The sequence below is a fragment of the Anabrus simplex genome, chromosome 12 (assembly GCF_040414725.1).
Source record: "Anabrus simplex isolate iqAnaSimp1 chromosome 12, ASM4041472v1, whole genome shotgun sequence".
In the NCBI taxonomy this organism is placed as follows: Eukaryota; Metazoa; Arthropoda; class Insecta; order Orthoptera; family Tettigoniidae; genus Anabrus; species Anabrus simplex.
In genome coordinates, this window is record NC_090276.1 from 95,617,443 (window position 1) to 95,639,513 (window position 22,071).

Sequence of the window (22,071 nt, forward strand, 5' to 3'; positions counted from 1 at the left end):
AAAGGTATCTAGCTAAAGAGGGCAGCACTGTGCTCTCTTGATTAAAGATGGCGGATGATAGCTAACAGAACTTTTCAAATTGCCCTCTACTACAGAGGGCAGCACGGTGTTCTGTGGATTAAAGATGGCGGATGACAGCTGATGAAATTGCCCGCATGATAGCAGCACGGTGCTCTGTTGATTAAAGATGGCGGATGACGGCTGTCAAAAAAGCACATGGCTTTGTTTTGAAACAAGAGCACGTGGAATTTACCGCCACCATATTTCAAAGGTGAGTAGCTAAAGAGGGGCAGCACGGTGATTAAAGATGGCGGTTGACAGCTGTCAAAAAAGCGCGTGAGTTTGTTTCCAAACAAGAGCATGTAGAATTTGCCGCCACCACATAGAGGGCACCACGGTGCTCAAAGATGACTGCTGTCACGTGGAATTGCCTACCACCACAGGTATCTAGCTAAAGAGGGCATCACGGTGCTCAAAGATGGCTGCTGTCAAAAAGCATTTTTCAAATTATCCGCCACCACATTTCAAAGGTAAGTAGCTAAAGAGGGCAGCACTGTGCTCTATAGATTAAAGATGGCGGATGACAGCTGCACGTGGAAGGTAAGTAGCTAAAGAGGGCAGCACTGTGCTCTATAGATGAAAGATGGCGGGTGTCAGCTGAACGTGGATTTGTTTATCTCACGCTAGTGAGGTTAAGTTGGTAGCACTAAGGTTTAGGCCCGCCAAGATGGCAGCACTGCCGATGACAGGTGACGAATTGTACATCTACTACGATAAAGAGGGCAGCACAGTGATCTGTAGTTTAAAGTTGGTGGATGACAGCTGTCAAAAAGCACGTGGCTTTGTTTACCACACGCTAGTTAGGTTGAGTTGGTACCACTAAGGTTTAGGCCCGTCAAGATGGCAGTACTGAGGTTAGCGATGCGTTGTTTTCTGTCAAAAAGCACGTGGCTGTCAAAAAAACACGTGGCTTTGTTTACCTCGCACTAGTTAGGTTAAGTTGGCACTACTGAGGTTTAGGCCCGTCGAGATGGCAGCAGTGAGGTTAGCGATGCGTTGTTGTCGATGACAGCTGTCAAAAAGTACGTGGCTTTGTTTACAAATTCAAATCTCCCGCCAAAATTCAAATCTCCCGCCAAAATTCAAATCTCCCACCAGAATTCAAATTTCCCGCCAAAATTCAAATTTCCCGCGGAAGGAGGCCGCAGAACCATCCAATTATACTACTAGCGTGATGGTGTAAACAAGTTCTATTACGATGAGTATGTGCTAACGCTACCCTCAGACAGTTTTTCAGTAGACGATTTTCATGAATATATTGAAAGTACGTTAATTGATCAGTTTGGAGAAGAGAGTTTTAGTAATCATAATTACAAGTTCTCAATTACTGTAAGCAATATTACACATAAATGTGTTATTGAATCCTCATTTAAGATTGACTTCAAATCACAATCTGATTTCATTGGACCATTGCTTGGATTTTCATCAAGGGAGCTCCTACCGAACATACGTTACGAGTCTGATCAACCTATAACACTGACCCGTTACGTAGTCAAACACCACAAGAACTATGATAACGGCAGTAAAAAGTGAAAACAAACTAGCTGTTACAGCAAACGAGCTAGTTCGCCAAGGAAAACAGAAACCGAAATCAGAATACCCCCCAAAACACCACCAAAATAAACAAGAAGGAACTTACCTGAACTGATGGAGAGGTGTCTCAATTTAACCCGTGGATTAATTACAATAACAGTACCTGGTATCAAAATGCTAATATTAAAAAAAGAACATGTATTTCGTTGAAAGAAAATATAACAACTTTTATTCACCAAAAAAGATTAAATTGAATATCGTAACAGGGAAAGCGTCCACCCAGGAAAAATTAAAAGAGAAACTACTACCTAATTTAAGTCATGTTAAAAACACAAAACGGAAAACTAAAATTACAAATTGTGGTCGACCAACGCAATAAGAAAATAGTAATAAATTAGTCATTACTCAAGCTAATGTTTTCAGGAACCTCAACATGCCAGTAAACCTGCGTAAATTAGATTATTCATTTTGTTTATTACTTATCCATTTTGAAATTTCACTTCGTTGACCATGGCGTTCTCTCCAAATGGGATAGGATACTGACAGTCCACGATATAATTATCACAAATGACTGCCACTCAAACTAAGGAACACCGAAACTAAGGAGGTATCCCACGCAGGATGAATGAGAATTCAAATGAGAGAAATAATTGCTCAATGACGTGCTCAATATCCACAAGAGTAAGGGGAAAATCATACGATTTAATAGAATTCCACCGCCAGGTTGACAGTCTCCGAGAAGGAATTATCATCATCAACAAAATCAATCAACAACAACAATCACATATCGTTATGGCAACGCACACACGCCATGAACAAAAGCCATTACCAAACAGTACAACAGTAACAATGGCCATAATTTTGAAGGGAAAAAACACAATTTTACAAGTAAAAATCAAGAATAACAGGGAAAAGTTTAAGACAGAAAAATTAAATAAAATTTCGGTCCGCTTGGTGAGAACTCGGATGGCTCAAAACTTCACATAGTGGGGTGATTCCATAGCAACCATTAATAAAATAGCACGCTATCTTTTCAACATATTTCATACTAATAATAATTCAGCTTCACCCCCGGTAAATGTAACATAATTAATTTTAGTGCACTTTTAGTACATGAACCAATAGCTTGGGTACCTCCATATATAATTTAATTGCACAACCCCTCCTTACAAGGCTCAGCCCCAGTTAAACCTAACGAAAAATCAGGGAAAAGTCAGAAATATTCGACATTACCATCTGAATGTCCCAAAGAATGTCTTAGGATTGCGGCGGATACTCCCGCACCTGTCCCATTTATCATAATTGAATTGAATAATGAGCCTGTAACTGCTCGTTTAGACTCAGGCAGTGTTTGTTCCATTATTTCGGCCGAGTGGTACTCCAAATTGAAATTTGTTTGTAAACTTCCTGATTTTTGTTCGACTTCGGTTCAATATGTTTTGGCAAATTCCTCTCCATTAGAAATTTTAGGTTTTCTGTATGCCAAAATTCGTATATCTAAATTTACTTGGAAATTTAAACTGTTTTTGGCCAAGCACTTGTCTTGCCCCATTATATTGGGAGCTGATTTCATGTCTCACACCGGTCTAGTGCTCGACCTTCAGAGCAAGTCGTGCACTTTCAAATTTGATAGTAATTCCAAAATCCCTTTGTTAAAATGTAGTTCTGTGTCATGTTCATCTATTTCGCCTACCCAGGATGAGATGTTGTTAGACCTTATACATCTACCTGAGGAGCAGGCTGATAGTATTCGTAAGTTGTGTCAGTCGTTTCCAGAGGTTTTCTCTGATAATCTTGGTGTTACTGACCTTATCGAATACAAAATTGAGGTTACGGATTCGATTCCTGTCCGTTTTCCACCTTATAGGCTATCTCCACCTAAAATGAAGGCGCTGAAAGAAATCATATATCAGACGCTAAAAGATGGTAATATTCGGCCCTCTAAGTCGGCGTATTCTTCGCCTATTTTCCTAGTCCCGAAATCCCAAGGTGGCTTCAGGCCTGTGATTGATTATAGGGCTCTCAATCGGAAGGCGGTGTTACAATCTGTGCCCCTTCCAGACCTTCATTCTTGTTTTTCATTGTTTCGTAAAGCTAAGTTCTTCACCTTAATCAGGCTTATAATCAGATACCGCTAGCAGAGGAACCTAAACACCTGACAGCGTTTGCCACGGATTGGAACATGTACGAGTAAATCCGCGTGCCTTTCGGGCTCCCCATGGGGGCAGCCGTGCTTACGAGACTGCTAGACAGGGTCTCCTCCGACATTGAATTTGAGTACTTTTATCATTACGTGGATGATGTCGTCGTATTTTCTGAAACCTTTGAAGATTACGTTGATCATCTGAAAGAGGTCCTCAGTCGTCTTCATAAGGCAGGGTTAACAGTCAAGTTGTCCAAAGTCGCTTTTGCTAAGCCCTCTATGTCATTTCTAGGGCATGTTGTGTCGCCCGATGGTGTCGCTGTAGATCATTCCAGAACACAGGCCATCCGTGATTTCAAACCTCCCAAGGACATCAAAGGGATTGCTAGGTTCATTGGTATGGTGAATTTCTTCAGGAAATTTATTCCAAATTTCGCCAATAGAGCGGGGCCCTTGAACTTACTTCGTAGGAAAGGAGTAGTATAATAGACTGGTTCTGCCGCCACCATCACCACCACCACCGGCTCCCAGAGGCCTCCTCCACCACCACCAGAGCCAGAGGCCTCCCAGAGGCCTCCTCCACCACCACCAGAGCCAGAGGCCTCCCAGAGGTCTCCTCCACCACCCGCGGGAAATTTGAATTTGTAAACAAAGCCACGTGCTTTTTGACAGCTATCATCGACAACAACGCATCGCTAACCTCAGTACTGCCATCCTGACAGGCCTAAACCTCAGTAGTACCAACGTAACCTAACTAGCGTGAGATAAACAAATCCACGTGCTTTTTTTGGCAGCTCTCATCCGCCATCTTTAAACTACAGAGCACCGTGCTGCCCTCTTTATCGCAGTAGCTGCAAATTCGTCACCTGTCATCGGCAGTGCTGCCATCTTGGCGGATCTAAACCTTAGTGGTACCAACTTAACCTAACTAGCGAGAGATAAACAAATCCACGTGCTTTTTGACAGCTGACATCCGCCATTTTTAATCCACAGAGCACAGTGCTGCCCCTCTTTAGCTACTTACCTTTGAAATGTGGTGGCGGATAATTTGAAAAATGCTTTTTGATAGCAGCCATCTTTAATCGACAGAGCACCGTGCTGCACTCTGGTGACAGACAATTCCACGTGACAGCAGCCATCTTTAATCAAGAGAGCACAGGGCTGCACTCTATGTGGTGGCGGCAAATTTCACATGCTCTTGTTTGGAAACAAAGCCACGTGCTTTTTTGACAGCTACCATCCGCCATCTTTAATCAAGAGAGCATCGTGCTGCACTCTCTAGTTGAAATGTGGTGGCGGCAAATTCTACATTCTCTTGTTTGGAAACAAACCTATGCGCTTTTTTTGACAGCTATCATCCGCCATCTTTAATCCAGAGAGCACCATGCTGCAGCTACCATCCGCCATCTTTAATCCAGAGAGCACCATGTTGTACTCTCTAGTTGAAATGTGGTGGCGGCAAATTCTATATTCTCTTGTTTGGAAACAAACCTATGCGCTTTTTTGACAGATATCATCCGCCATCTTTAATCCAGAGAGAACAGTGCTGCACTCTTTAGTTGAAATGTGGTGGTGGCAAATTCTACGCGCTCTACAAACTCATGTGCTTTTCTGACAGCTTTCATCCGCCATCTTTAATCCAGAGAGAACAGTACTGCACTCTATGTGGTGGCGGCAAATTCCACGTGCTCTTGTTTGGAAACAAATTCTACGTGCTCTTCAGCTGTCATCCACCATCTTTAATCAAGAGAGCACCGTGCTGCCCTCTTTGTGGTGGCGGTAAATTCCACGTGCTTTACAAACTCACGTACGTTTTTCTGGCAGCTGTCATCCACCACCTTTAATCAAGAGAGCGCAGTGCCGCACTCTATGTGGTGGTGACAAATTCTACATTCGCCATCTTTAATCTACAGAGCGCCGCGCTGCATTCTGTGGTGGCGGACAATTTGAAAAGCTGCCAAGAGAGCATCGTGTTGGCATCTTTATTCTTTGACATGTGGTGGCGGCAAATTCCACATCCGCCATCTGAGAGCACCGTGCTGCGCTTTTGATCGTAGTAGCGGACAATTTAAAAAGAACATGTCAAGGAATACATTTGTTCTAAAAGAAAACAAGACTACAGTTCTGAACGGGTTGCGTAAGATAGCGATTGTTATAACCTCCTTTTCCCTGCTCTGTTAAGGTATAGCTTTATCGAATACTTGCCCCAGGGGCTCTGAACTTTGGAGCGTGTGTTGGCGACCACGGGGCCCTCAGCTGAGTCCTGGCATTGCTTCCACTTACTTGTGCCAATCTCCTCACTTTAATCTATCCTGTCCGACCTCCCTTGGTCAACTCTTGTTCTTTTCCGACCCCGACGCTATTAGGTTTGCGAGGGCTAGGGAGTCTTTCATTTTCACGCCCTTCGTGGCCCTTGTCTTCCTTTGGCCGATATCTTCATTTTTCGAAGTGTCGGACCCCTTCCATTTTTCCCTCTGATTAGTTGTATATAGAGGATGGTTGCCTAGTTGTACTTCCTCTTAAAACAATAATCACCACCACCACTTATCGAATACTTGAAGATTATATTACAAAATAAGTGATGAAGAATATAATCACTCTACTCGATACAACATATGATCAGAACATTGAATTATGTGTTTCGGGTGCACCTTCGTTCTAAGAGAATCGAACCCGAGACTGCCGGGTGAGAGGCAAGCACATAAACCAAACCGTAAGAGCCGGTAATTCTCTTTCTATATAATAATTTCGTGTGGCTATTTCTAGCCAAGTGCAGTCTAAAAATAAATCCTAGTCTTGTTACATCAAGAAGGGTAACTGGCTAAATCCTGGTCTCTCAGCGTCAGGAAGGGAAACCGGCCGTGAAACAGATTGTTGCGATTTAAACTCTTGCGTCAGGAGGGGGTACTCGGCTGTAAAACATATTTTTAATCCCAAGAGAATCGAACCCGAGACTGCCGGGTGAGAGGCAAGTACACTAAACCAAACTGTAGGAGCCGGTAAATCTCTTTCTATATAATCATTTCGTGTGGCTATTTCTAGCCAAGTGCAGTCTAAAAAAATAAATCCTAGTCTTGTTACATCAGGAAGGGTAACTGGCTAAATCCTGGTCTTTCAGCGTCAGAAAGGGCAACCGGCCGTAAAACAGATTCTTGCGTCAGGAAGGGCATCTGGCCGTAAAATAGGTTCTTACAATTTAAAATCTCATGTAAAAACAGGAGAGCAGCGGCTAGCTGTTTTCTAGTGCATTTCAAGTGTTATGCCTTACGAGTAGCTGTGTATTAGCACCGGATTTAGAATAAGCAGACTCTAGAACGAGAAAAAATATCTGGGATGTGTTTTTCAAGCATGCCTACACACACGCGCGCGCAAGCTGCATCCGGCTAGCCAGCTCCTACCTGGAATGCGTTTGCCTCAGCAGAGTACGAAGTCCGCTGCACGCGTACAGTTCGCATTAAAATTATTAGCAGCTTCTCGAGCTGAGCACAAACCTTCCCGTTTAATCATAGTACAAATACGTCTGCTTGTAGAACTTATATATTTCGGTACCTCAGCCTTTCGTGTTGTTGCTAACAGGTAGGGGGTACTGTGGATGTAGACTTAGCTTAGTAAAACTCACGACAATGTCCGACCTCAGTAGGTTGAAACTTGGTGTCTTCCGAACATTGCAACTTTAGTCTATTGATAAATAGTTGTTCTCTTCAATCCTCATTCTACAGAAGAGGTCAATCTTATAATTTCAAACTTACAACCATGTCCGACTTCTATAGGTTGAAACTGGGTTTCTTCCGAACATCGTAACATTTAGCTCATTTCTATTGATGAATAGTTGCTCTCTTCAATCCGCATGCTGTAGGAGAGGAAACTCACATCTATGTCCGTCCTCTGTAGGTTAAAACTTGGTTTCTTCTAAACATCGCAACTCTAGGCTAGCTGACTCGCGCTTTGGTTTTTTAGCACTCTAGGATTAGAAGGTGTAGACATGGCAGAGGTTAATCTTGTAATTTCAAACTTACAACCATGTCTGACCTCTATATGTTGAAACTTAGTTTTTTCCTCAAACATTGCAATCACGTGCTAACTTTCCAAGGCTCGATCCTTTGCAGAACTCTTAAATTCTAACACCTCGGCATCAACAGCAGGTTCGATCCCCGCTTAAATACGTCAGCCTGCAGAACTCAGCGTAAGACCCTCAGGAGAGCTCTTGTTGCATAAACATTTCGTTCTAACTGTACTGCAAACATCTGCAATTCTTGATATACGCTTGGTAACAAGGAGCATATTTACTCGCTGCAGAATGCGTGAAGCGCTCACAGTTCTTTGTATGTGTTTATTACGTGCACAACCCCGTCTAAGTACTGTCTGCTGTGAATATTATTCTTCAGCCTTTAACTTAAGGTAAGCCTGAACTGTTAGTTACTGTTTGCAAAGCAACTTCTACGCTAAGTAATAGACATCTACATTCACATATATTTGTTCTTTTCTTTTTAGGTACAACTAGAATATTATCATTCGAGTTACAGGCTTGAAAGTACGCATTTTATTCATCCGAGTAACAGTCTGCAGCACGTGCATTTTTAAGGTATGTTTTCTGACTTTGAGTTGTAAAGGTAGCTAGGCTAGCTGATGTACCCTACACTACATTCATATATGTTTGTTCTTTTCTTTTTAGGTACGACCAGAATATTATCATTCGAGTTTCAGGCTTGAAGGCACGCATTTTATTCATCCGAGTAACAGTTTGCAGCGCGAAGATTTTAAGGTATGTCTGACCTCTATAGGTTGAAACTTGGTTTCCTCCGAACATCATAACTTTAGTCTAATAATAAATGGTTATTCTCTTCAATCCTCATGCTATAGAAGAGGTTAATCTTATAATTTCAAACTCACAGCCATGTCCGACCTCTATAGGTTGAAACTTGGTTTCTTCCGAACATAGTAACTTTAGTCTAATGATAAATAGTTATTCTCTTCAATCAGCATGCTGTAGAAGAGGTTAATCTTATAATTTCAAACTTTCAGCCATGTCCAACCTCAATAGGTTGAAACTTGGTTTCTTCCGAACATCGTAAATTTAGTCTAATGATAAATAGTTATTCTCTTCAATCAGCATGCTGTAGAAGAGGTTAATCTTATAATTTCAAACTTACAGCAATGTCTGACCTCTATAGGTTGAAACTTGGTTTCTTCCGAACATCGTAACTTTAGTCTATTGATAAATAGTTATTCTCTTCAATCTACATGCTGTAGAAGAGGTTAATCTTATAATTTCAAACTCACAGCCATGTCTAACCTCTATAGGTTGAAACTTGGTTTCTTCCGAACATCGCAACTTTAGTCTATTGATAAATAGTTGTTTTCTTCAATCCTCATGCCGGTTGACCGTTATTAATTGAATTTTGTTTTTTCATTGCAACTCGAGGGAAGGACATTGAGTTACTATAGTTTTAACAACAAGAGTGCTTCTACTTTGTTAGGTGTAGAACATTCATCTCTCTCTGTTTGCTTTTTAAATGTACAACAATTTCTGACCTCTATAGGTTGAAACTTGGTTTCTTCTAAACTCACGACAATGTCTAACCTCTATAGGCTGAAATTTCGTTTCTTCTAAACATCGTAAATTTGTCGAATCTCTAATCATAAATGGTTGTTCTTTTTCCAGAACTTGAAGTCAACATGTTTCCCTGCTCGCAGTGCGATGTAACTTTTACAAGACGAGATGCTCTTACACGACAGTTAAAAATGAAACATGGAGAAGCGTCTACTACGTTCACCTGCGAGCAGTGTGAGGCGACTTTTACGAGGGTAGATGCCCTTACGCGGCATAAAAAAGTAAAACACCCTAGCATAACATCCGCTTTATGTGAAGTGTGTGGGGTGTATTTCGCTAATATAGAGCAATACCAGGCTCACTTAGTAGAGGTACATCAAATATCTACTTGCCCTCAGGTAGTAGGGAAAAAGCGTGCAGCTACTGATGTAGCTGTAGAAAGTACTAGTAGTAAAAAACCTAGGAAAAATGAACTTCAAACTATTTACTGCGAACGCTGTAACACTGATGTACCATCTTCACATTTTCAGGGACACTTACGCAGTAATGAGCATAAAAATAATGCTAGTAGACGTGGCTGTAATGCAAACATCGAGGAAATTAATACTGCATTTAAAAGCAGGATTTTTAGTTGTAGAATTCGCGCCAGTCAAAAGCTTCAGAGCACTTCAAACTTTTTAAATTGTGTTCAACCGGATGTACAACAGCCTCTCGCTAAAACTTTGTCCAATCAAAATGTATTTAAAGTTAATTTTGAACTTTTCGCCTTGTACATTAAAAGCACGGATGAATCCGAAATAACGGACATTAAATCATTTAATACGAAAAATTTCGTCATAAGTCAGTCAACTAATTTTGGTGATGTACTTAGGGATGTCTCGAACATTATTTCAACAAAGAGCGAGGAATTTCAGGAAAAGGAATCAGGGTGGGCTTTAGTTGAAATAATGTATCTAGAAGTTAACATCAATAAGTACAATCCTATGCGAGGATCTTCTCACATCGAGCTGCCGACATGGATTCAGCAAAGAAAAGCAGTTGTAAACATCCAAAACAATGACGAAGCATGTTTTGCATGGGCGGCGATGTCGGCTTTAAATCCTGCTAAATCGAATGTAGCGAATAGAAAATCATCGTATCCACACTATTCAACGCAAATAAACTTAGATAGTATAGAATTTCCTGTGCAGTTAAAGGATATTAAGCGCTTTGAGGAACTAAATAACATTAGCATTAATGTGTATAGTGTAGAGAAAATGTCTGTAGTAGGTCCTCTGTATTATACATGTCATAAGAAGTGTACTCATGTTAACTTACTCTATATCGAAAACAGTGAGAATAGCCACTTTTGCTGGATTAAAAATCTTAGTAGACTTGTCGGTAGTCAGTTGTCAAAAGATAGGTGTAAAAAGTGGCTATGTGATGGATGCTTGCAGGATTTTAGAACTGAAGATCAGTTAACGAAGCATTCCAAGAATGACTGCAATCATGTACGTACAGAGATACCTACTACAGGCAATAATGTTTTGAAATTTACAAATTTTCACAAGCAGATGTGGGTACCTTTCGTGATTTATGCAGACTTTGAAGCCATCCTCACGCCATGCAACACATGCTCACCTAATCCTGACACCTCTTTCACTAATACTACGCACATGCATGTCCCGTATAGCTTCGCGTATTACATCAAGTGTAGTTATGATAGTACGCTTAACAAGTTAGAGCTGTATCGGGGACCTGATGCTGCTAAAGTATTTTTAGAAAGACTTGAAAGTGATGCAGTTCGTCTTGGTCGTATTCTAAATAGTAATATTCCCATGAAGCCACTCACCGAAATTCAGTTAAATGATAATGAACGTGCTACAAAGTGTAGCATTTGTGATGGGGAATTTTCTGAAAATGACCCTAAAGTTTTTGATCATGATCATTTAACTGGTTTCTACAGATGTGCCGCTCATCATAGCTGTAATCTTAAGTACAGAGTTCCTAAATTTATCCCTGTAATTTTTCATAACTTATCTGGTTACGAATCACATTTCATCATTTCACAATTTGGAGCTTCAGATGAAAAAGTAGATATAATCCCTCAGAATAAAGAGCGGTACATTGCGTTTGCAAAGTCTGTAAAAGTAGATGCGGAGCATTCTATAAAACTGAGATTCCTTGACTCGTTTCGCTTTATGGCGAGTAGCATCGATAAACTTTCTAGTCATTTACAGCCAGAACAATTTACGGAAATTCGACGCGTTTTTCCCGAAGAAGCGCAGTTTAATTTACTTCGGCGTAAGGGTGTTTGTGTTATGAATATCTTGACTGCTTAGAACGTCTCGAAGAACGTGCCTTACCATCGAAACAATCCTTTTACAGCTCGCTGAATTCAGCAGATATTAGTGATGATGACTATTTACATGCACAACATATCTGGGAGCAGTTCCACATTCAAACGCTGGGTGAATACACCGATTTATATTTAAAGACGGATGTACTTTCGTTAGCTGATGTTTTTGAAAATTTTCGCTGTGTTTGCATGAACACCTACAGCCTTGATCCATGTCATTATTTTACTGCGCCTGGGTTAAGTTGGGATGCGATGTTAAAATACACGCAGGTAAATTTGGAACTCCTAACTGATATTGATATGGTGCACTTTATAAAATCATCTATTCGAGGCGGTCTAAGTCAGTGCAGCGGGCGGTATTCTAAAGCAAATAATAAGTACATGCCGAGTTTTGATTCTAGTCAGCAATCTCAGTATATCGTTTATCTCGATGCTAATAATCAGCATGGGTGGGCGATTAGTCAGCATCTACCGGTGAGTGGTTTCCGCTGGCTAACGCAGTGCGAAATTGATGCTTTACAGCTGCACGCCCTAGGTGATGAAGCTGATAAAGGCTATTTCCTCGAAGTTGACTTACAGTATCCTAAAGAGTTACACACTTCTCATAATGACTTACCGTTCTGCCCTGAAAATATGAAGCCTCCGTACATCACATCAACGACGAAAATGCTAATTGCTAATTTGTGTGATAAATCTAAGTATATCATTCATTACCGAAATTTAAAACAGTGTTTGCAGCATGGTTTGAAGTTATCCAAAATTCATCGCGTACTAGAATTTAATCAGTCACCGTGGTTAAAGCCATATATCGATCTGAACAATAATTTAAGAACGAATGGTGTTAACGAGTTTGAAAAAGATTTCTACTAGCTCATGAATAACAGTGTGTTTGGTAAGACTATGGAAAATGTTGACAAAAGCGTTGATGTAAAATTGATTACAAACTGGGAAAATATTAAGAAAAGGTATGGTGCTAACTATTTAATAAGTAAACCAAATTTTCACAGCTGCACCATCATACATGAGAATTTAGTTATTATACAGATGAATCGTGTTAAGGTTAAGTATGACAAACCTACCTACGTCGGCTTTGCAGTACTTGAATTGGCTAAAACACTGATGTATGAATTCCATTACGATTATATGATGAAGAAGTACGCGCATAATGAGCAATTGCTCTACACAGATACCGATTCGTTTATTTATCAAATCAAAACTGATGACTATTACAATGATATAAAGCCAGACTTGATACAAGTAACTATCCTGCAAATAATCAATATCATCTACCGTTAGTGAACAAAAAGGTTCTAGGTAAAATGAAAGATGAATGTGCTGGGAATATTATCGATTCATTTGTAGGTACTAAATCCAAGTCATATTGCATAAAACTCTTAAATGAACTACAAATACAGAGATTGAAGGGGATTAAAAAGAATGTCGTTCAGAATCAGCTAAGTTTTGAAAACTATAACAAATGCATTAAAAGTAATCCACTTATTTTACATAAGCAAATGTCTGTCATTAGAAGCAAGAAGCACCAGTTGTACACTCATTTAATTAGTAAGGTAGCCCTTAATAATGTTGATTGCAAACGGTTTGTCATTCGAAATTCTATCAACATTCTAGCCTGGCGGCATAGTGGTATTGATAGGTACTAATTTACATAAAGCGGATGCATGTGTGTGTGTGTGTGTATGAAAAACATTATGCTAGATGTGTGTAATTTGTAAAATATATACTTTAAGCTGTCTTACATCACAATTCACTGTACATATTGTATAAAGATATTAAGAAGTACGCTAAGAGTGTAGTTCAGCAAGTTTAAACTTGTACATTCAAGAATTGCGTCGATGATAGGAGAAGTACGCAAACATCACTACGGTAAAATGATTCGAGATAAAACTTGTACATACAAGATGTAAATAAATAATGTAGAATTAGCATATTCTTTTATTTTAGATTAGGTATTACCTTCTCTCCGCTCCTTATTTGCAAGATTGAGTTCTGTTTATTACTCAAATAAGAAAAGCAAGAAAAAAGGTGTTGTGCAGATTCGTAAGTGTGTTATTGCCTAGTCCGGTAAGTATGTTGAGAAGAGATTTTTTTTCTTTTTCTAAACAGTGTTTGATTCTAGTCTTACAATGCAGTGTTCAACAACATCGAACTCTAGTATGTATATATGTTTTTGAACGGTAGTATGTGTTCAAGTCTAAACTTGCAGGTACGCGATATGCATGCTGTCTTATGTGTAAGTTCGCGTTGTATGTTCGATAAAGCTATGCCTTAACAGAGTAGGAAAAGGAGGTTATAACAATCGCTATCTTAGGCAAGCCGTTCAGAACTGTACTCTTGTTTTCTCTTAGAACAAATCGATGTTCTGATCATATGTTGTATCGAGTACAGTGTTCGATTATATTCTCAATCGCTTTTTTTTAAATTGTCCGCTACTACGATCAAGAGCGCAGCACGGTGCTCTCAGATGGCGGTGTGGAATTTGCCACCACCACATGTCAAAGAATAAAGATGCCAACACAATGCTCTCTTGGCAGCTTTTCAAATTGTCCGCCACCACAGAGTGCAGCGCGGTGCTCTGTAGATTAAAGATGGCGAATGTAGAATTTGTCACCACCACATAGAGTGCGGCACTGCGCTCTCTTGATTAAAGATGGTGGATGACAGCTGCCAGAAAAACGTACGTGAGTTTGTAAAGCACATGGAATTTACCGCCACCACAAAGAGGGCGCACGGTGCTCTCTGGATTAAAGATGGCTGCTGTCAAGTGGAATTGCCTGCCACCAGAGGGCAGCACTGTTCTCTCTGGATTGAAGATGGCTGCGTGTCAAAAAAGAATTTTTCAAATTATCCGCCACCACAAAGTGGGCAGCACGGTACTCTCTTGATTAAAGATGGTGGATGACTGCTGAAGAGCACGTAGAATTTGTTTCCAAACAAGAGCACGTGGAATTTGCCGCCACCACATAGAGTGCAGCACTGTTCTCTCTGGATTAAAGATGGCGGATGACAGCTGTCAGAAAAGCACATGAGTTTGTAGAACGCGTAGCATTTGCCACCACCACATTTCAACTAGAGTGTGCAGCACTGTTCTCTCTGGATTAAAGATGGCGGATGATATCTGTCAAAAAAGCGCGTAGGTTTGTTTCCAAACAAGAGAATGTAGAATTTGCCGCCACCACATTTCAACTAGAGAGTGCAGCACGGTGCTCTCTGGATTAGAGATGGCGGATGATAGCTGTCAAAAAAGCACGTGGCTTTGTTTCCAAACAAGAGCATGTGAAATTTGCCGCCACCACATAGAGTGCAGCCCTGTGCTCTCTTGATTAAAGTCCCCGTGTGGGTGGGGGCGGTAGAATAACACCCACGGTATCCCCTGCCTGTCGTAAGAGGCGACTAAAAGGGGCCCCAGGTGCTCTGAACTTTGGAGCGTGGATTGGCGACCACGGGGCCCTTAGCTGAGTCCTGACATTGCTTCCACTTACTTGTGCCAGGCTCCTCACTTTCATCTATCCTATCCGACCTCTCTTGGTCAACTCTTGTTCTTTTCCGACCCCGACGCTATTAGGTTTGCGAGGGCTAGGGAGTCTTTCATTTTCGCGCCCTTCGTGGCCCTTGTCTTGCTTTGGCCGATATCTTCATTTTTCGAAGTGTCGGATCCCTTCCATTTTCCCCTCTGATTAGCGTTATATAGAGGATGGTTGCCTAATTGTACTTCCTCTTAAAACAATAACCACCACCACCTCTTGATTAAAGATGGCTGCTGTCACGTGGAATTGTCTGTTACCAGAGTGCAGCACGGTGCTCTGTCGATTAAAGGTGGCTGCTATCAAAAAGCATTTTTCAAATTATCCGCCACCACATTTCAAAGGTAAGTAGCCAAAGAGGGGCAGCACTGTGCTCTATGGATTAAAGATGGCGGATATCAGCTGTCGAAAAGCGCGTGGATTTGTTTATCTCGCGCTAGTTAGGTTAAGTTGGTACCACTAAGGTTTAGATCCGCCAAGATGGCAGCACTGCCGATGACAGGTGACGAATTTGCAGCTACTGCGATAAAGAGGGCAGCACGGTGCTCTGTAGTTTAAAGATGGCGGATGACAGCTGTCAAAAAAGCACGTGGATTTGTTTATCTCACGCTAGTTAGGTTAAGTTGGTACTACTGAGGTTTAGGCCCGTCAAGATGGCAGTACTGAGGTTAGCGATGCGTTGTTGTCTGTCAAAAAGCACGTGGCTGTCAAAAACACGTGGATTTGTTTACCTCGCGCTAGTTAGGTTAAGTTGGTACTACTGAGGTTTAGGCCCTCAAGATGGCAGCAGTGAGGTTAGCGATGCGTTGTTGTCGATGATAGCTGTCAAAAAGCACGTGGCTTTGTCTACAAAAACAAATTTCCCGCGGGTGGTGGAGGAGACATCTGGAGGGCCTCTGGCTGTGGTGGTGGTGGAGGAGGCCTCTGGGAGGCCTCTGGCTGTGGTGGTGGTGGAGGAGGCTTCTGGGAGCCGGTGGTGGTGGGGGCAGAACCCGCCTATTATACTACTGAAAGGCGTCAAATTTGAGTGGGGACCTTCTCAACAAGCCGCTTTTGACGATCTCAAATTAGCTCTGTGTAATACCCCTGTTCTTGCCATGCCTGATTTCTCTAAGAAATTCATCGTCCAAACCGACGCGTCGTCGTCGGCGGTAGCTGCAGTCTTTCTTCAAGAGACTGAACTAGGGAGGCGACCCATTGCCTATGCCTCTAGGACATTATCGGCCCAAGAATCCAAGTATTCCATCTACGAACTTGAAGGTTTAGCAGTTTTGTTTGCTCTAGAAAAGTTCCGCCTTTATCTGGAACATGTCAAGTTTTACTTGGAGACCGACAACCAAGCCTTATGTTGGGTCTTAGGTAGGCCGCGTCGTACTGGTCGTATAGCCCGGTGGGCCATCCGAATTTCTGCCTTCCAATTTGATGTTAGGCATATAAGAGGTACTGAAAAAATTGTGGCAGACGGACTAAGCCGTATGTTTTCTAATGAGGTAGAGACCCCTGAACAGGTTGATCGTTCTTCACCTCCCGAGTCCATACTAACTGAGGTTAATGCCATTCTAACAGATGCTCCCATGCTCTTTAGGGATATTGAAAAATATCAGCGTGAATATCCGACGCTGGCTCCGATAATGGAAACCCTTTCTTCTGGGGAACACGTCGTCCCTTATGTACTGAGGAATGGTGTTTTATGTTGCCCGTCGAGGCATGATAAGATGATTAAAGTTGTGGTTCCTGCTGTCCTCGTGCCCATGATCTTCAAGTACTACCATGAGACCCCACTAGGGGGGCATTTAGGTATCTTCAAAACTAGAGAAAAGTTTCGTGAAATGTTCATCTGGAAGGGTATGGACGGAGAAATCCGTGAGTTGGTAAAGGCTTGTAAATCTTGTTGGCTTAGTAAACCCACCATGTCCACTAAACAAGGGCTCTTGTCTTCTCATCAAGCGTCGCGCCCCACGGAACGTCTTTACATTGACTACGTTCGACCCTTCCCCAGTCAAAGGGGAATGCCAACAAGTTCATCCTTGTGTGTGTAGATGGCTTCACAAGATTTTCTTGGTTATTTCCGACTAAGCTTGCTACCGCTCAGTCCACCATTTCTTGTTTAAATTCTACTTTTGCTTCTTTTGGTCCGTGTCAATATATTGTTTCAGATAATGCTAAAGCTTTCACATCCAATCTCTTCGTAAATTCTGTTTTGATCTATCCATCTCTCATGTGACTACTTCTGCTTACTATCCTCAACCATCTCTAGCTGAACGGGTCAATCGTAATTTGAGGTCGGCTCTTATTGCCTATCATCATGAATATCATTCTAGGTGGGACACGTCCCTGCATTGGTTAGCTTTTGCTTTGAATTCGGCGGTTCATGAATGTCATAAGTTTACTCCAGCTTCTTTGATGTTCAAGTTCGTACCCAACACGCCGCTCGCTAACCTTTGGTCTCTTAGTGATATTCTACGAGAGGCAATAGATCCAGATTATATTAGAGATCTTTGGAAGAAGGTCAAGGCCAATCTTAAAATTTCTCATGAAAAGGTTAGGGAAAAATATGATCGTGGACGGAGGCCCACCAATTTAAAAGTAGGAGATCAAGTTATGGTCAAGAATTTTGTTCCCGCGGGCAAGCTTGCCCCCAGACTTCATGGGCCGTGTACCGTCTTGGATTTTTTAACGCCGGTGACATTGTTAGTGAGCAACCCATCCACCGAGAGAATATTTAGGGTTCACCTGTCTCAGGTGAAACCGGTGTAAATTAATTGCTCATTGGATCTTTTACGTCTTGAAAGAACCCCAGAAGGTTATATTTTTCTCTAAATCTTAGGCCTTCTGCCCCTTAGTAGTATAATTGGACAGTTCGGCCGCCACCTCCACCTCAGGCTCCCAGAGGCCACCTCCACCTCCACCTCAGCCAGAGGCCTCCCAGATGCCTCCTCCACCTCCACCTCAGCCAGAGGCCTCCCAGAGGTCTCCTCCACCTCCCGCGGGAAATTTGAATTTGTAAACAAAGCCACGTGCTTTTTGACAGCTGTCATCGACAACAACGCATCGCTAACCTCAGTACTGCCATCTTGACGGGCCTAAACCTCAGTAGTGCCAACTTAACCTAACTAGCGCGATGTAAACAAAGCCACGTGCTTTTTGACAACCACGTGCTTTTTGACAGATTTGTAAACAAAGCCACGTGCTTTTTGACAGCTCTCATCAACAACAACGCATCGCAAACCTCAGTACTACCATCTTGACGGGCCTAAACCTCAGTAGTGCCAACTTAACCTAACTAGCATGAGGTAAACAAAGCCACGTGTTTTTTTGACAGCCACGTGCTTTTCGACAGATTTGTAAACAAAGCCACGTGCTTTTTGACAGACAACAACGCATCGCTAACCCCAGTACTGCCATCTTGACGGGCCTAAACCTCAGCAGTACCAACTTAACCTAACTAGCGCGAGATAAACAAAGCCACGTGCTTTTTGACAGCCACGTGCTTTTTTGACAGCTGTCATCCGCCATCTTTAAACTACAGAGCACCGTGCTGCCCTCTTTCGTCACCTGTCATCGGCAGTGCTGCCATCTTGACGGGCCTAAACCTTAGTGCTACCAACTTAACCTCACTAGCTCGAGATAAACAAATCCACGTGCTTTTTGACAGCTACGTGCTTTTTTGATAGCTGTCATCCGCCATCTTTAATCTATAGAGCACAGTGCTGCCCTCTTTAGCTACTTACCTTTGAAATGTGGTGGCGGATAATTTGAAAAATGCTTTTCGACAAGCAGCCATCTTTAATCCAGAGAGAACAGTGCTGCCCTCTATGTGGTGGCGGCAAATTGAAAAATTCCACATGCTCTTGTTTGAAAACAAACTCACGTGCTTTTTTGACAGCTGTCATCTGCCATCTTTGAGCACAGTGCTGCCCTCTTTAGTTTGAAATGTGGTGGTGGTAAATTCCACGTGCTCTTGTTTGGAAACAAAGCCACGTGCAGCTGTCATCCGCCATCTTTAATCAACAGAGCACTGTGCTACTATCATGCGGGCAATTTCATCACCTGTCATCCGCCATCTTTAATCCACAGAACACCGTGCTGCCCTCTTTATGGCTACTACCTTAAGCACGTAGTAGCGGACAATTTGAAAAGTTCTGTTAGCTATCATCCGCCATCTTTAATCAAGAGAGCACCGTGCTGCCATCTTTAGCTAGATACCTTTGAAATGTGGTGGCGGCAAATTGAAAAATTCCACGTGCTCTTGTTTGGAAACAAACTCACGTGCTTTTTCGACAGCTACCATCCGCCATCTTTAATCAACAGAGCATAGTGCTGCCCTCTTTAGTTTGAAATGTGATGGCGGCAAATTCCACGTGCTCTTGTTTGGTAAACATAGCCATGTGCTTTTTTGACAGCTGTCATCCGCCATCTTTAATACAGAGAGCACCGTGCTGCCCTCTTTATCGTAGTAGATGTAAATTCGTCACCTGTCATCCGCGGTGCTGCCATCTTTAGCTAGATACCTTTGAAAAGTGGTGGCGGATAATTTAAAAAGAAAAATTCTACAGCAGCCCTCTCTCGACGCTAATTGCATAAGATGGTGGCTATACATGACTCCTTAAGGGTGCTTACGCAAGATGGCTGCTATACACAGGTTCTTATGAGACGCCCTTGGGATGCTTGCGCAAGATGACAGTTATACATGGCTCCTTATGAGATACCTTAGGGATGCTTGCGCAAAATAGCGGCTGATCGTATGGGATGGCTTAAGGGTCCTTGGACAAGATGGCTTGAGACGCCCTAAGGATGCTTGCGCAAGATGGCGGACACAAGATGGCAGCTATACATAACTCCTTATGAGACGCTTTAAGGGTGCTTGCGCAAGATAGTTGCTACTCTTAGCTTAGAGGCTAACGTGTCGTGATAGTTCGATTCATTAAATTTAGGGCTTAAATGCAAAATGTTAAATATATCGAAAACGGTGCACCGTAGAGCAAAACGGACAAAATTTAGTTTAGTTCGATGGTCGATGCATGTAAAATCGATAGGTCATGTGTACAAGCTTTGAAACATAGCAATTCATACTGCTGCTCTGTTCCCAAGACTTTTAAGCATAGCTAACCCTAATACTGCTCTTAACGACGTCGAGCTAAGGATTGATTACGTGACCGTGACGTCACGACCACGTGCTCTTGTTTGGTAAACATAGCCACGTGCTTTTTTGACAGCTGTCTTCTTGACGAACCCTAACCTCACTTTGAAGGACAATAGAGCGTCGCTAACCTCACTGCTGCCATCTTTACGGCGGTAAACCTCAAGGCTGCCACCTTATGCATGTTATAGCGCGGAATTTAAAATCCAACAGCAGAACATTGTTAACCTCACTCTTGCCATCTTTACGGCGGTAAACCTCAAGGCTGCCACCTTATGCATGTTGTAGCGCGGAATTTAAAATCCAACAACAGAACATTGTTAACCTCACTCTTGCCATCTTTACGGCGGTAAACCTCAAGGCTACCACCTTATGCATGTTGTAGCGCGGAATTTAAAATCCAACAACAGAACATTGCTAAACTCTCTGCTATCATCTTGAAAAGTTCAGTGTTCCAAACACTAGTTCGAAAAACGTAACTCATCGCACCTCGGGGATTTTCCATTCCTTGTTCTGAACATGAAACCATTTACAAATAAAGATTAATTTTCTACACTTAACAAAGTACAAGCGTTCTTGCTGATAGCGATCGACGAGGTTGTTGCTCCTTTAGCCCTTTAGCCCATTAGCCCTTTAGCCCATTAGCCCTTTAGCCCTTTAGCCCATTAGCCCTTCAGCCAATTAGCCCTTCAAGGAATGTGCGGTAAGGAGGAGGAAGAGTCCTTTCATCCTTTTTGCCCTTCTGATAAGATGTAACCCCTGGGTTCCATACCCTATCACGATTTTTTTTCAGCCATGTTTATGCGATAACTTGTTCGACTGATTTTTACACACAAGACGAATGATGGAAGGTAAATAATTTGAAGTTATACTTTGGCTATATCGTTTACCGAGCGAGTTAGCTGCGCAGTATGGGTACAGTGTGTTTTTGATTTTTACACTATGCAAATCATTGAAGTTGTAGTTTTGCAATATTGCTTACTGAGCGAGTTAGCTACGCGATATGTGCACAGTGTGTTTCCATAGTTTTTGATTTTACACTAAGCAAATCATCAAAATTGTACTTTTGCTCTGAACACATCAAACAATGTTCTGATCATATGTTGAGGTTAACAACATCGATTACAGTGTTCGATTCTAGTCTTGTTATGTTTCATTCTGGTCTTCTTAGAACAAGGGTACCCCCTAACATGTTCTAAACACATGTTGTATTGAGTACAGTGTTCGATTCTAGTCTTGATCACTTATTTCGTGTTCTGAACACATCGATCAATGTTCTGATCACATGTTGTATCGAGTACAGTGTTCGATTCTAGTCATGATCACTTATTTTGTGTTCTGAACACATCAATCAATGTTCTGATCACATGTTGAAGTTAACAACATCGATTACAGTGTTCTATTCTAGTCTTGTTATGTTTCAATCTGATCTTCTTAGAACAAGCGTATCCCCTGACATATTCTAAACACATGATGTATTTAGTACATTGTTCGATTCTAGTCTTGATCACTTATTTTGTTTTTCTGAACGCATCAATCAATGTTCTGATCACATGTCGTATCGAGTACAGCGTTTGATTCTACTCTTCTTATGTTTCGAAAGTCTAAACATGCACAATAATGTTATCGCTGCACACGCTTGCCTTCGCGATGCAGGTTTAAACTTGTTCGATATAAAGCTATGCCTTGACATAAGAGGCGGAGGAGGAGGTAGAGAAGGAGGAGGGGGAGGAGGAGGAGGAGGAGGAGGAGGAGGAGAATGAT